This window comes from Crinia signifera, chromosome 8 (assembly GCF_055691185.1).
Source record: "Crinia signifera chromosome 8, ASM5569118v1, whole genome shotgun sequence".
Lineage (NCBI taxonomy): Eukaryota > Metazoa > Chordata > Amphibia > Anura > Myobatrachidae > Crinia > Crinia signifera.
Genome location: NC_139224.1, coordinates 88,993,741 through 89,006,744, shown reverse-complemented (window position 1 = coordinate 89,006,744; position 13,004 = coordinate 88,993,741). Strand labels below are relative to the sequence as shown.

Sequence of the window (13,004 nt, the reverse complement as noted above, 5' to 3'; positions counted from 1 at the left end):
CCCTGCTAATATCATGTCCTGTAGGTCTTTTTACATTACCAACACACGATTTTTTTCAGTAAGCCAATACAGTTAGGAAACTTTTTTATTAGCTTACCTGGTGATAGAAGTAGAAGAGGGCAAAAAAGTGCCTGTATCTCGCCTACAGCCATACCACATTGGATAGGCCCAATCTCGTCTGATCTTGGAAGCTAAGCAGTGTTGGGCCTGGTTAGTACTTGGGTGGGAGACCACATGGGAACACCAGATGGTCTAGGTCTTTTCACATTACTGGCAAATTGTTTTTATTCTCTAGCTATTTAAATTGGAAACTTTTTCTTTTTATTGCCAGCACAGACATTTGGAAGAGTTCAAACAGACACAATAGCCATCACCTAAAGACTTACCACACGGTTTAGGACCAATTCCAACTGCTTTTGGCAGCTAAACAGTGTTGAGCCTCTTTAGTAGTTTAATTTAAGACCCCCTGCTAATATCATGTCCTGTAGGTCTTTTTACATTACCAACACATGATTTTTTTCAGTAAGCCAATACAGTTAGGAAACTTTTTTATTAGCTTACCTGGTGATAGAAGTAGAAGAGGGCAAAAAAGTGCCTTTATCTCACATACAGCCATACCACATTGAATAGGCCCAATCTCGTCTGATCTTGGAAGCTAAGCAGTGTTGGGCCTGGTTAGTACTTGGGTGGGAGACCACATGGAAACACCAGGTGCTGTAGGTTTTTTCACATTACTGGCAAATTGTTTTTATTCTCTAGCTATTTAAATTGGAAACTTTTTCTTTTTATTGCCAGCACAGACATTTGGAAGAGGTCAAACAGACACAATAGCCATCACCTAAAAAACTTACCACACTGTTTAGGCCCAATTCCAACTGCTTTTTGCATCTAAACAGTGTAGAGCCTCTTTAGTAGTTTAATTTAAGACCCCCTGCTAATATCATGTCCTGTAGGTCTTTTTACATTACCAACACATGATTTTTTTCAGTAAGCCAATATAGTTAGGAAACTTTTGTATTAGCTTACCTTGTGATAGAAGTAGAAGAGGGCAAAAAAGTGCCTTTATCTCGCCTACAGCCATACCACATTGGATAGGCCCAATCTCGTCTGATCTTGGAAGCTAAGCAGTGTTGGGCCTGGTTAGTACTTGGGTGGGAGACCACATGGGAACACCAGGTGCTGTAGTTTTTTTCACATTACTTGCAAATTGTTTTTATTCTCTAGCTATTTAAATTGGAAACTTTTCCTTTCTATTGCCAGTACAGACATTTGGAAGAGGTCAAACAGACACAATAGCCATCACCTAAAGACTTACCACACTGTTTAGGCCCAATTCCAACTGCTTTTGGCAGCTTAACAGTGTTGAGCCTCTTTAGTAGTTTAATTTAAGACCCCCTGCTAATATTATGTCCTGTAGGTCTTTTTACATTACCAACACATGATTTTTTTCAGTAAGCCAATACAGTTAGGAAACTTTTGTATTAGCTTACCTGGTGATAGAAGTAGAAAAGGGCAAAAAAGTGCCTGTATCTCACCTACAGCCATACCACATTGAATAGGCCCAATCTCATCTGATCTTGGAAGCTAAGCAGTGTTGGGCCTGGTTAGTACTTGGGTGGGAGACCACATGGGAACACCAGGTGCTGTAGGTTTTTTCACATTACTGGCAAATTGTTTTTATTCTCTAGCTATTTAAATTGGAAACTTTTTCTTTTTATTGCCAGCACAGACATTTGGAAGAGGTCAAACAGACACAATAGCCATCACCTAAAGACTTACCACACTGTTTAGGGCCAATTCCAACTGCTTTTGGCAGCTAAACAGTGTTGAGCCTCTTTAGTAGTTTAATTTAAGACCCCCTGCTAATATCATGTCCTGTAGGTCTTTTTACATTACCAACACATGATTTTTTTCAGTAAGCCAATACAGTTAGGAAACTTTTGTATTAGCTTACCTGGTGATAGAAGTAGAAGAGGGCAAAAAATTGCCTTTATCTCGCCTACAGCCATACCACATTGGATAGGCCCAATCTCGTCTGATCTTGGAAGCTAAGCAATATTGGGCCTGGTTAGTACTTGGGTGGGAGACCACATGAGAACTCCAGGTGCTGTAGGTTTTTTCACATTACTGGCAAATTGTTTTTATTCTCTAGCTATTTAAATTGGAAACTTTTTCTTTTTATTGCCAGTACAGATATTTGGAAGAGGTCAAACAGACACAATAGCCATCACCTAAAGACTTACCACACTGTTTAGGCCCAATTCCAACTGCTTTTGGCAGCTAAACAGTGTTGAGCCTCTTTAGTAGTTTAATTTAAGACCCCCTGCTAATATCATGTCCTGTAGGTCTTTTTACATTACCAACACATGATTTTTTTCAGTAAGCCAATACAGTTAGGAAACTTTTTTATTAGCTTACCTGGTGATAGAAGTAGAAGAGGGCAAAAAAGTGCCTGTATCTCACCTACAGCCATACCACATTGGATAGGCCCAATCTCGTCTGATCTTGGAAGCTAAGCAGTGTTGGGCCTGGTTAGTACTTGGGTGGGAGACCACATGGGAACACCAGATGGTCTAGGTCTTTTCACATTACTGGCAAATTGTTTTTATTCTCTAGCTATTTAAATTGGAAACTTTTTCTTTTTATTGCCAGCACAGACATTTGGAAGAGGTCAAACAGACACAATAGCCATCACCTAAAGACTTACCACACTGTTTAGGGCCAATTCCAACTGCTTTTGGCAGCTAAACAGTGTTGAGCCTCTTTAGTAGTTTAATTTAAGGCCCCCTGCTAATATCATGTCCTGTAGGTCTTTTTACATTACCAACACACGATTTTTTTCAGTAAGCCAATACAGTTAGGAAACTTTTTTATTAGCTTACCTGGTGATAGAAGTAGAAGAGGGCAAAAAAGTGCCTGTATCTCACCTACAGCCATACCACATTGCATAGGCCCAATCTCGTCTGATCTTGGAAGCTAAGCAGTGTTGGGCCTGGTTAGTACTTGAGTGGGAGACCACATGGGAACACCAGATGATCTAGGTCTTTTCACATTACTGGCAAATTGTTTTTATTCTCTAGCTATTTAAATTGGAAACTTTTTCTTTTTATTGGCAGCACAGACATTTGGAAGAGTTCAAACAGACACAATAGCCATCACCTAAAGACTTACCACACGGTTTAGGACCAATTCCAACTGCTTTTGGCAGCTAAACAGTGTTGAGCCTCTTTAGTAGTTTAATTTAAGACCCCCTGCTAATATCATGTCCTGTAGGTCTTTTTACATTACCAACACATGATTTTTTTCAGTAAGCCAATACAGTTAGGAAACTTTTTTATTAGCTTACCTGGTGATAGAAGTAGAAGAGGGCAAAAAAGTGCCTTTATCTCACATACAGCCATACCACATTGAATAGGCCCAATCTCGTCTGATCTTGGAAGCTAAGCAGTGTTGGGCCTGGTTAGTACTTGGGTGGGAGACCACATGGAAACACCAGGTGCTGTAGGTTTTTTCACATTACTGGCAAATTGTTTTTATTCTCTAGCTATTTAAATTGGAAACTTTTTCTTTTTATTGTCAGCACAGACATTTGGAAGAGGTCAAACAGACACAATAGCCATCACCTAAAAAACTTACCACACTGTTTAGGCCCAATTCCAACTGCTTTTTGCATCTAAACAGTGTAGAGCCTCTTTAGTAGTTTAATTTAAGACCCCCTGCTAATATCATGTCCTGTAGGTCTTTTTACATTACCAACACATGATTTTTTTCAGTAAGCCAATACAGTTAGGAAACTTTTGTATTAGCTTACCTTGTGATAGAAGTAGAAGAGGGCAAAAAAGTGCCTTTATCTCGCCTACAGCCATACCACATTGGATAGGCCCAATCTCGTCTGATCTTGGAAGCTAAGCAGTGTTGGGCCTGGTTAGTACTTGGGTGGGAGACCACATGGGAACACCAGGTGCTGTAGTTTTTTTCACATTACTTGCAAATTGTTTTTATTCTCTAGCTATTTAAATTGGAAACTTTTCCTTTCTATTGCCAGTACAGACATTTGGAAGAGGTCAAACAGACACAATAGCCATCACCTAAAGACTTACCACACTGTTTAGGCCCAATTCCAACTGCTTTTGGCAGCTAAACAGTGTTGAGCCTCTTTAGTAGTTTAATTTAAGACCCCCTGCTAATATCATGTCCTGTAGGTCTTTTTACATTACCAACACATGATTTTTTTCAGTAAGCCAATACAGTTAGGAAACTTTTGTATTAGCTTACCTTGTGATAGAAGTAGAAGAGGGCAAAAAAGTGCCTTTATCTCGCCTACAGCCATACCACATTGGATAGGCCCAATCTCGTCTGATCTTGGAAGCTAAGCAGTGTTGGGCCTGGTTAGTACTTGGGTGGGAGACCACATGGGAACACCAGGTGCTGTAGGTTTTTTCACATTACTTGCAAATTGTTTTTATTCTCTAGCTATTTAAATTGGAAACTTTTCCTTTCTATTGCCAGTACAGACATTTGGTAGAGGTCAAACAGACACAATAGCCATCACCTAAAGACTTACCACACTATTTAGGCCCAATTCCAAATGCTTTTGGCAGCTAAACAGTGTTGAGCCTCTTTAGTAGTTTAATTTAAGACCCCCTGCTAATATCATGTCCTGTAGGTCTTTTTACATTACCAACACATGATTTTTTTCAGTAAGCCAATACAGTTAGGAAACTTTTTTATTAGCTTACCTGGTGATAGAAGTAGAAGTGGGCAAAAAAGTGCCTTTATCTCACATACAGCTATACCACATTGGATAGGCCCAATCTCGCCTGATCTTGGAAGCTAATCAGTGTTGAGCCTGGTTAGTACTTGGGTGGGAGACCACATGGAAACACCAGGTGCTGTAGGTTTTTTCACATTACTGGAAAATTGTTTTTATTCTCTAGCTATTTAAATTGGAAACTTTTTCTTTTTATTGCCAGCACAGACATTTGGAAGAGGTCAAACAGACACAATAGCCATCACCTAAAGACTTACCACACTGTTTAGGCCCAATTCCAACTGCTTTTGGCAGCTTAACAGTGTTGAGCCTCTTTAGTAGTTTAATTTAAGACCCCCTGCTAATATCATGTCCTGTAGGTCTTTTTACATTACCAACACATGATTTTTTTCAGTAAGCCAATACAGTTAGGAAACTTTTGTATTAGCTTACCTTGTGATAGAAGTAGAAGAGGGCAAAAAAGTGCCTGTATCTCACCTACAGCCATACCACATTGAATAGGCCCAATCTCGTCTGATCTTGGAAGCTAAGCAGTGTTGGGCCTGGTTAGTACTTGGGTGGGAGACCACATGGGAACACCAGATGCTCTAGGTCTTTTCGCATTACTGGCAAATTGTTTTTATTCTCTAGCTATTTAAATTGGAAACTTTTTCTTTTTATTGCCAGCACAGACATTTGGAAGAGTTCAAACAGACACAATAGCCATCACCTAAAGACTTACCACACTGTTTAGGACCAATTCCAACTGCTTTTGGCAGCTAAACAGTGTTGAGCCTCTTTAGTAGTTTAATTTAAGACCCCCTGCTAATATCATGTCCTGTAGGTCTTTTTACATTACCAACACATGATTTTTTTCAGTAAGCCAATACAGTTAGGAAACTTTTTTATTAGCTTACCTGGTGATAGAAGTAGAAGTGGGCAAAAAAGTGCCTTTATCTCACATACAGCTATACCACATTGGATAGGCCCAATCTCGCCTGATCTTGGAAGCTAATCAGTGTTGAGCCTGGTTAGTACTTGGGTGGGAGACCACATGGAAACACCAGGTGCTGTAGGTTTTTTCACATTACTGGAAAATTGTTTTTATTCTCTAGCTATTTAAATTGGAAACTTTTTCTTTTTATTGCCAGCACAGACATTTGGAAGAGGTCAAACAGACACAATAGCCATCACCTAAAGACTTACCACACTGTTTAGGCCCAATTCCAACTGCTTTTGGCAGCTTAACAGTGTTGAGCCTCTTTAGTAGTTTAATTTAAGACCCCCTGCTAATATCATGTCCTGTAGGTCTTTTTACATTACCAACACATGATTTTTTTCAGTAAGCCAATACAGTTAGGAAACTTTTGTATTAGCTTACCTGGTGATAGAAGTAGAAGAGGGCAAAAAAGTGCCTGTATCTCACCTACAGCCATACCACATTGAATAGGCCCAATCTCGTCTGATCTTGGAAGCTAAGCAGTGTTGGGCCTGGTTAGTACTTGGGTGGGAGACCACATGGGAACACCAGATGCTCTAGGTCTTTTCGCATTACTGGCAAATTGTTTTTATTCTCTAGCTATTTAAATTGGAAACTTTTTCTTTTTATTGCCAGCACAGACATTTGGAAGAGGTCAAACAGACACAATAGCCATCACCTAAAGACTTACCACACTGTTTAGGGCCAATTCCAACTGCTTTTGGCAGCTAAACAGTGTTGAGCCTCTTTAGTAGTCTAATTTAAGACCCCCTGCTAATATCATGTCCTGTAGGTCTTTTTACATTACCAACACATGATTTTTTTCAGTAAGCCAATACAGTTAGGAAACTTTTGTATTAGCTTACCTGGTGATAGAAGTAGAAGAGGGCAAAAAAGTGCCTTTATCTCGGCTACAGCCATACCACATTGGATAGGCCCAATCTCGTCTGATCTTGGAAGCTAAGCAGTGTTGGGCCTGTTTAGTACTTCGGTGGGAGACCACATGAGAACTCCAGGTGCTGTAGGTTTTTTCACATTACTGGCAAATTGTTTTTATTCTCTAGCTATTTAAATTGGAAACTTTTTCTTTTTATTGCCAGTACAGATATTTGGAAGAGGTCAAACAGACACAATAGCCATCACCTAAAGACTTACCACACTGTTTAGGCCCAATTCCAACTGCTTTTGGCAGCTAAACAGTGTTGAGCCTCTTTAGTAGTTTAATTTAAGACCCCCTGCTAATATCATGTCTGTAGGTCTTTTTACATTACCAACACATGATTTTTTTGAGTAAGCCAATACAGTTAGGAAACTTTTTTATTAGCTTACCTGGTGATAGAAGTAGAAGAGGGCAAAAAAGTGCCTGAATCTCACCTACAGCCATACCACATTGGATAGGCCCAATCTTGTCTGATCTTGGAAGCTAAGCAGTGTTGGGCCTGGTTAGTACTTGGGTGGGAGACCACATGGGAACACCAGATGGTCTAGGTCTTTTCACATTACTGGCAAATTGTTTTTATTCTCTAGCTATTTAAATTGGAAACTTTTTCTTTTTATTGCCAGCACAGACATTTGGAAGAGATCAAACAGACACAATAGCCATCACCTAAAGACTTACCACACTGTTTATGTATTTTGGCAGCTTAACAGTGTTGAGCCTCTTTAGTAGTTTAATTTAAGACCCCCTGCTAATATCATGTCCTGTAGGTCTTTTTACATTACCAACACATGATTTTTTTCAGTAAGCCAATACAGTTAGGAAACTTTTGTATTAGCTTACCTGGTGATAGAAGTAGAAGAGGGCAAAAAAGTGCCTGTATCTCACCTACAGCCATACCACATTGAATAGGCCCAATCTCATCTGATCTTGGAAGCTAAGCAGTGTTGGGCCTGGTTAGTACTTGGGTGGGAGACCACATGGGAACACCAGATGCTCTAGGTCTTTTCACATTACTGGCAAATTGTTTTTATTCTCTAGCTATTTAAATTGGAAACTTTTTCTTTTTATTGCCAGCACAGACATTTGGAAGAGGTCAAACAGACACAATAGCCATCACCTAAAGACTTACCACACTGTTTAGGGCCAATTCCAACTGCTTTTGGCAGCTAAACAGTGTTGAGCCTCTTTAGTAGTTTAATTTAAGACCCCCTGCTAATATCATGTCCTGTAGGTCTTTTTACATTACCAACACATGATTTTTTTCAGTAAGCCAATACAGTTAGGAAACTTTTGTATTAGCTTACCTGGTGATAGAAGTAGAAGAGGGCAAAAAAGTGCCTTTATCTCGCCTACAGCCATACCACATTGGATAGGCCCAATCTTGTCTGATTCTTGGAAGCTAAGCAGTGTTGGGCCTGGTTAGTACTTGGGTGGGAGACCACATGAGAACTCCAGGTGCTGTAGGTTTTTTCACATTACTGGCAAATTGTTTTTATTCTCTAGCTATTTAAATTGGAAACTTTTTCTTTTTATTGCCAGTACAGATATTTGGAAGAGGTCAAACAGACACAATAGCTATCACCTAAAGACTTACCACACTGTTTAGGCCCAATTCCAACTGCTTTTGGCAGCTAAACAGTGTTGAGCCTCTTTAGTAGTTTAATTTAAGGCCCCCTGCTAATATCATGTCCTGTAGGTCTTTTTACATTACCAACACACGATTTTTTTCAGTAAGCCAATACAGTTAGGAAACTTTTTTATTAGCTTACCTGGTGATAGAAGTAGAAGAGGGCAAAAAAGTGCCTGTATCTCACCTACAGCCATACCACATTGCATAGGCCCAATCTCGTCTGATCTTGGAAGCTAAGCAGTGTTGGGCCTGGTTAGTACTTGAGTGGGAGACCACATGGGAACACCAGATGATCTAGGTCTTTTCACATTACTGGCAAATTGTTTTTATTCTCTAGCTATTTAAATTGGAAACTTTTTCTTTTTATTGCCAGCACAGACATTTGGAAGAGGTCAAACAGACACAATAGCCATCACCTAAAGACTTACCACACTGTTTAGGACCAATTCCAACTGCTTTTGGCAGCTAAACAGTGTTGAGCCTCTTTAGTCCTTGAGTCCTGCTGGAGAAAGTGCGCTATATAAATTTTACTTACTTACTTACTTACTTACTTAGTAGTTTAATTTAAGACCCCCTGCTAATATCATGTCCTGTAGGTCTTTTTACATTACCAACACATGATTTTTTTCAGTAAGCCAATACAGTTAGGAAACTTTTTTATTAGCTTACCTGGTGATAGAAGTAGAAGAGGGCAAAAAAGTGCCTTTATCTCGCCTACAGCCATACCACATTGGATAGGCCCAATCTCGTCTGATCTTGGAAGCTAAGCAGTGTTGGGCCTGGTTAGTACTTGGGTGGGAGACCACATGAGAACTCCAGGTGCTGTAGGTTTTTTCAAATTACTGGCAAATTGTTTTTATTCTCTAGCTATTTAAATTGGAAACTTTTTCTTTTTATTGCCAGTACAGATATTTGGAAGAGGTCAAACAGACACAATAGCCATCACCTAAAGACTTACCACACTGTTTAGGCCCAATTCCAACTGCTTTTGGCAGCTAAACAGTGTTGAGCCTCTTTAGTAGTTTAATTTAAGACCCCCTGCTAATATCATGTCCTGTAGGTCTTTTTACATTACCAACACATGATTTTTTTCAGTAAGCCAATACAGTTAGGAAACTTTTTTATTAGCTTACCTGGTGATAGAAGTAGAAGAGGGCAAAAAAGTGCCTGAATCTCACCTACAGCCATACCACATTGGATAGGCCCAATCTTGTCTGATCTTGGAAGCTAAGCAGTGTTGGGCCTGGTTAGTACTTGGGTGGGAGACCACATGGGAACACCAGATGGTCTAGGTCTTTTCACATTACTGGCAAATTGTTTTTATTCTCTAGCTATTTAAATTGGAAACTTTTTCTTTTTATTGCCAGCACAGACATTTGGAAGAGGTCAAACAGACACAATAGCCATCACCTAAAGACTTACCACACTGTTTATGTATTTTGGCAGCTTAACAGTGTTGAGCCTCTTTAGTAGTTTAATTTAAGACCCCCTGCTAATATCATGTCCTGTAGGTCTTTTTACATTACCAACACATGATTTTTTTCAGTAAGCCAATACAGTTAGGAAACTTTTGTATTAGCTTACCTGGTGATAGAAGTAGAAAAGGGCAAAAAAGTGCCTGTATCTCACCTACAGCCATACCACATTGAATAGGCCCAATCTCATCTGATCTTGGAAGCTAAGCAGTGTTGGGCCTGGTTAGTACTTGGGTGGGAGACCACATGGGAACACCAGATGCTCTAGGTCTTTCCACATTACTGTCAAATTGTTTTTATTCTCTAGCTATTTAAATTGGAAACTTTTTCTTTTTATTGCCAGCACAGACATTTGGAAGAGGTCAAACAGACACAATAGCCATCACCTAAAGACTTACCACACTGTTTAGGGCCAATTCCAACTGCTTTTGGCAGCTAAACAGTGTTGAGCCTCTTTAGTAGTTTAATTTAAGACCCCCTGCTAATATCATGTCCTGTAGGTCTTTTTACATTACCAACACATGATTTTTTTCAGTAAGCCAATACAGTTAGGAAACTTTTGTATTAGCTTACCTGGTGATAGAAGTAGAAGAGGGCAAAAAATTGCATTTATCTCGCCTACAGCCATACCACATTGGATAGGCCCAATCTCGTCTGATCTTGGAAGCTAAGCAATATTGGGCCTGGTTAGTACTTGGGTGGGAGACCACATGAGAACTCCAGGTGCTGTAGGTTTTTTCACATTACTGGCAAATTGTTTTTATTCTCTAGCTATTTAAATTGGAAACTTTTTCTTTTTATTGCCAGTACAGATATTTGGAAGAGGTCAAACAGACACAATAGCCATCACCTAAAGACTTACCACACTGTTTAGGCCCAATTCCAACTGCTTTTGGCAGCTAAACAGTGTTGAGCCTCTTTAGTAGTTTAATTTAAGACCCCCTGCTAATATCATGTCCTGTAGGTCTTTTTACATTACCAACACATGATTTTTTTCAGTAAGCCAATACAGTTAGGAAACTTTTTTATTAGCTTACCTGGTGATAGAAGTAGAAGAGGGCAAAAAAGTGCCTGTATCTCACCTACAGCCATACCACATTGGATAGGCCCAATCTCGTCTGATCTTGGAAGCTAAGCAGTGTTGGGCCTGGTTAGTACTTGGGTGGGAGACCACATGGGAACACCAGATGGTCTAGGTCTTTTCACATTACTGGAAAATTGTTTTTATTCTCTAGCTATTTAAATTGGAAACTTTTTCTTTTTATTGCCAGCACAGAGATTTGGAAGAGGTCAAACAGACACAATAGCTATCACCTAAAGACTTACCACACTGTTTAGGGCCAATTCCAACTGCTTTTGGCAGCTAAACAGTGTTGAGCCTCTTTAGTAGTTTAATTTAAGGCCCCCTGCTAATATCATGTCCTGTAGGTCTTTTTACATTACCAACACACGATTTTTTTCAGTAAGCCAATACAGTTAGGAAACTTTTTTATTAGCTTACCTGGTGATAGAAGTAGAAGAGGGCAAAAAAGTGCCTGTATATCACCTACAGCCATACCACATTGCATAGGCCCAATCTCGTCTGATCTTGGAAGCTAAGCAGTGTTGGGCCTGGTTAGTACTTGAGTGGGAGACCACATGGGAACACCAGATGATCTAGGTCTTTTCACATTACTGGCAAATTGTTTTTATTCTCTAGCTATTTAAATTGGAAACTTTTTCTTTTTATTGCCAGCACAGACATTTGGAAGAGTTCAAACAGACACAATAGCCATCACCTAAAGACTTACCACACGGTTTAGGACCAATTCCAACTGCTTTTGGCAGCTAAACAGTGTTGAGCCTCTTTAGTAGTTTAATTTAAGACCCCCTGCTAATATCATGTCCTGTAGGTCTTTTTACATTACCAACACATGATTTTTTTCAGTAAGCCAATACAGTTAGGAAACTTTTTTATTAGCTTACCTGGTGATAGAAGTAGAAGAGGGCAAAAAAGTGCCTTTATCTCACATACAGCCATACCACATTGAATAGGCCCAATCTCGTCTGATCTTGGAAGCTAAGCAGTGTTGGGCCTGGTTAGTACTTGGGTGGGAGACCAGATGGAAACACCAGGTGCTGTAGGTTTTTTCACATTACTGGCAAATTGTTTTTATTCTCTAGCTATTTAAATTGGAAACTTTTTCTTTTTATTGCCAGCACAGACATTTGGAAGAGGTCAAACAGACACAATAGCCATCACCTAAAAAACTTACCACACTGTTTAGGCCCAATTCCAACTGCTTTTTGCATCTAAACAGTGTAGAGCCTCTTTAGTAGTTTAATTTAAGACCCCCTGTTAATATCATGTCCTGTAGGTCTTTTTACATTACCAACACATGATTTTTTTCAGTAAGCCAATACAGTTAGGAAACTTTTGTATTAGCTTACCTTGTGATAGAAGTAGAAGAGGGCAAAAAAGTGCCTTTATCTCGCCTACAGCCATACCACATTGGATAGGCCCAATCTCGTCTGATCTTGGAAGCTAAGCAGTGTTGGGCCTGGTTAGTACTTGGGTGGGAGACCACATGGGAACACCAGGTGCTGTAGGTTTTTTCACATTACTTGCAAATTGTTTTTATTCTCTAGCTATTTAAATTGGAAACTTTTCCTTTCTATTGCCAGTACAGACATTTGGAAGAGGTCAAACAGACACAATATCCATCACCTAAAGACTTACCACACTGTTTAGGCCCAATTCCAACTGCTTTTGGCAGCTAAACAGTGTTGAGCCTCTTTAGTAGTTTAATTTAAGACCCCCTGCTAATATCATGTCCTGTAGGTCTTTTTACATTACCAACACATTAATTTTTTTCAGTAAGCCAATACAGTTAGGAAACTTTTGTATTAGCTTACCTTGTGATAGAAGTAGAAGAGGGCAAAAAAGTGCCTTTATCTCGCCTACAGCCATACCACATTGGATAGGCCCAATCTCGTCTGATCTTGGAAGCTAAGCAGTGTTGGGCCTGGTTAGTACTTGGGTGGGAGACCACATGGGAACACCAGGTGCTGTAGGTTTTTTCACATTACTTGCAAATTGTTTTTATTCTCTAGCTATTTAAATTGGAAACTTTTCCTTTCTATTGCCAGTACAGACATTTGGAAGAGGTCAAACAGACACAATAGCCATCACCTAAAGACTTACCACACTGTTTAGGCCCAATTCCAACTGCTTTTGGCAGCTAAACAGT

The 13,004-nt window shown here is 39.6% G+C and overlaps 11 non-coding genes and 17 pseudogenes across 11 annotated transcripts; all 28 read left to right on the top strand.

Annotated features, from left to right (window-relative positions):
* Positions 1-140: 140 nt before the first annotated feature.
* Positions 141-259, top strand: LOC146029129 (5S ribosomal RNA; annotated as a pseudogene).
* Positions 260-604: 345 nt separating this feature from the next.
* LOC146027521 (5S ribosomal RNA) lies at positions 605-723 on the top strand. The gene has a single exon (XR_014454920.1). It is a non-coding gene; the product is annotated as a 5S ribosomal RNA (ribosomal RNA).
* Positions 724-1,069: 346 nt separating this feature from the next.
* LOC146034256 (5S ribosomal RNA) lies at positions 1,070-1,188 on the top strand. Its single transcript, XR_014459663.1, has one exon. It is a non-coding gene; the product is annotated as a 5S ribosomal RNA (ribosomal RNA).
* Positions 1,189-1,533: 345 nt separating this feature from the next.
* On the top strand, positions 1,534-1,652 carry LOC146031952 (5S ribosomal RNA). Its single transcript, XR_014457403.1, has one exon. It is a non-coding gene; the product is annotated as a 5S ribosomal RNA (ribosomal RNA).
* A 345-nt stretch (positions 1,653-1,997) lies between these two features.
* On the top strand, positions 1,998-2,116 carry LOC146034716 (5S ribosomal RNA). The gene has a single exon (XR_014460120.1). It is a non-coding gene; the product is annotated as a 5S ribosomal RNA (ribosomal RNA).
* Positions 2,117-2,461: 345 nt separating this feature from the next.
* LOC146028961 (5S ribosomal RNA) lies at positions 2,462-2,580 on the top strand (annotated as a pseudogene).
* A 345-nt stretch (positions 2,581-2,925) lies between these two features.
* Positions 2,926-3,044, top strand: LOC146029219 (5S ribosomal RNA; annotated as a pseudogene).
* A 345-nt stretch (positions 3,045-3,389) lies between these two features.
* LOC146027520 (5S ribosomal RNA) lies at positions 3,390-3,508 on the top strand. The gene has a single exon (XR_014454919.1). It is a non-coding gene; the product is annotated as a 5S ribosomal RNA (ribosomal RNA).
* Positions 3,509-3,854: 346 nt separating this feature from the next.
* On the top strand, positions 3,855-3,973 carry LOC146034255 (5S ribosomal RNA). The gene has a single exon (XR_014459662.1). It is a non-coding gene; the product is annotated as a 5S ribosomal RNA (ribosomal RNA).
* A 345-nt stretch (positions 3,974-4,318) lies between these two features.
* On the top strand, positions 4,319-4,437 carry LOC146033268 (5S ribosomal RNA). The gene has a single exon (XR_014458677.1). It is a non-coding gene; the product is annotated as a 5S ribosomal RNA (ribosomal RNA).
* Positions 4,438-4,782: 345 nt separating this feature from the next.
* LOC146029446 (5S ribosomal RNA) lies at positions 4,783-4,901 on the top strand (annotated as a pseudogene).
* A 345-nt stretch (positions 4,902-5,246) lies between these two features.
* On the top strand, positions 5,247-5,365 carry LOC146028229 (5S ribosomal RNA; annotated as a pseudogene).
* A 345-nt stretch (positions 5,366-5,710) lies between these two features.
* Positions 5,711-5,829, top strand: LOC146029445 (5S ribosomal RNA; annotated as a pseudogene).
* A 345-nt stretch (positions 5,830-6,174) lies between these two features.
* LOC146028227 (5S ribosomal RNA) lies at positions 6,175-6,293 on the top strand (annotated as a pseudogene).
* A 345-nt stretch (positions 6,294-6,638) lies between these two features.
* LOC146028068 (5S ribosomal RNA) lies at positions 6,639-6,757 on the top strand (annotated as a pseudogene).
* Positions 6,758-7,101: 344 nt separating this feature from the next.
* Positions 7,102-7,220, top strand: LOC146029361 (5S ribosomal RNA; annotated as a pseudogene).
* Positions 7,221-7,552: 332 nt separating this feature from the next.
* Positions 7,553-7,671, top strand: LOC146027919 (5S ribosomal RNA; annotated as a pseudogene).
* Positions 7,672-8,016: 345 nt separating this feature from the next.
* On the top strand, positions 8,017-8,136 carry LOC146028562 (5S ribosomal RNA; annotated as a pseudogene).
* Positions 8,137-8,481: 345 nt separating this feature from the next.
* On the top strand, positions 8,482-8,600 carry LOC146029218 (5S ribosomal RNA; annotated as a pseudogene).
* A 411-nt stretch (positions 8,601-9,011) lies between these two features.
* LOC146033767 (5S ribosomal RNA) lies at positions 9,012-9,130 on the top strand. Its single transcript, XR_014459176.1, has one exon. It is a non-coding gene; the product is annotated as a 5S ribosomal RNA (ribosomal RNA).
* A 345-nt stretch (positions 9,131-9,475) lies between these two features.
* Positions 9,476-9,594, top strand: LOC146029360 (5S ribosomal RNA; annotated as a pseudogene).
* A 332-nt stretch (positions 9,595-9,926) lies between these two features.
* Positions 9,927-10,045, top strand: LOC146027917 (5S ribosomal RNA; annotated as a pseudogene).
* Positions 10,046-10,390: 345 nt separating this feature from the next.
* On the top strand, positions 10,391-10,509 carry LOC146034715 (5S ribosomal RNA). Its single transcript, XR_014460119.1, has one exon. It is a non-coding gene; the product is annotated as a 5S ribosomal RNA (ribosomal RNA).
* Positions 10,510-10,854: 345 nt separating this feature from the next.
* Positions 10,855-10,973, top strand: LOC146028960 (5S ribosomal RNA; annotated as a pseudogene).
* A 345-nt stretch (positions 10,974-11,318) lies between these two features.
* Positions 11,319-11,437, top strand: LOC146029217 (5S ribosomal RNA; annotated as a pseudogene).
* A 345-nt stretch (positions 11,438-11,782) lies between these two features.
* LOC146028108 (5S ribosomal RNA) lies at positions 11,783-11,901 on the top strand (annotated as a pseudogene).
* A 346-nt stretch (positions 11,902-12,247) lies between these two features.
* Positions 12,248-12,366, top strand: LOC146033267 (5S ribosomal RNA). Its single transcript, XR_014458676.1, has one exon. It is a non-coding gene; the product is annotated as a 5S ribosomal RNA (ribosomal RNA).
* A 346-nt stretch (positions 12,367-12,712) lies between these two features.
* Positions 12,713-12,831, top strand: LOC146033265 (5S ribosomal RNA). The gene has a single exon (XR_014458674.1). It is a non-coding gene; the product is annotated as a 5S ribosomal RNA (ribosomal RNA).
* Positions 12,832-13,004: the final 173 nt, after the last annotated feature.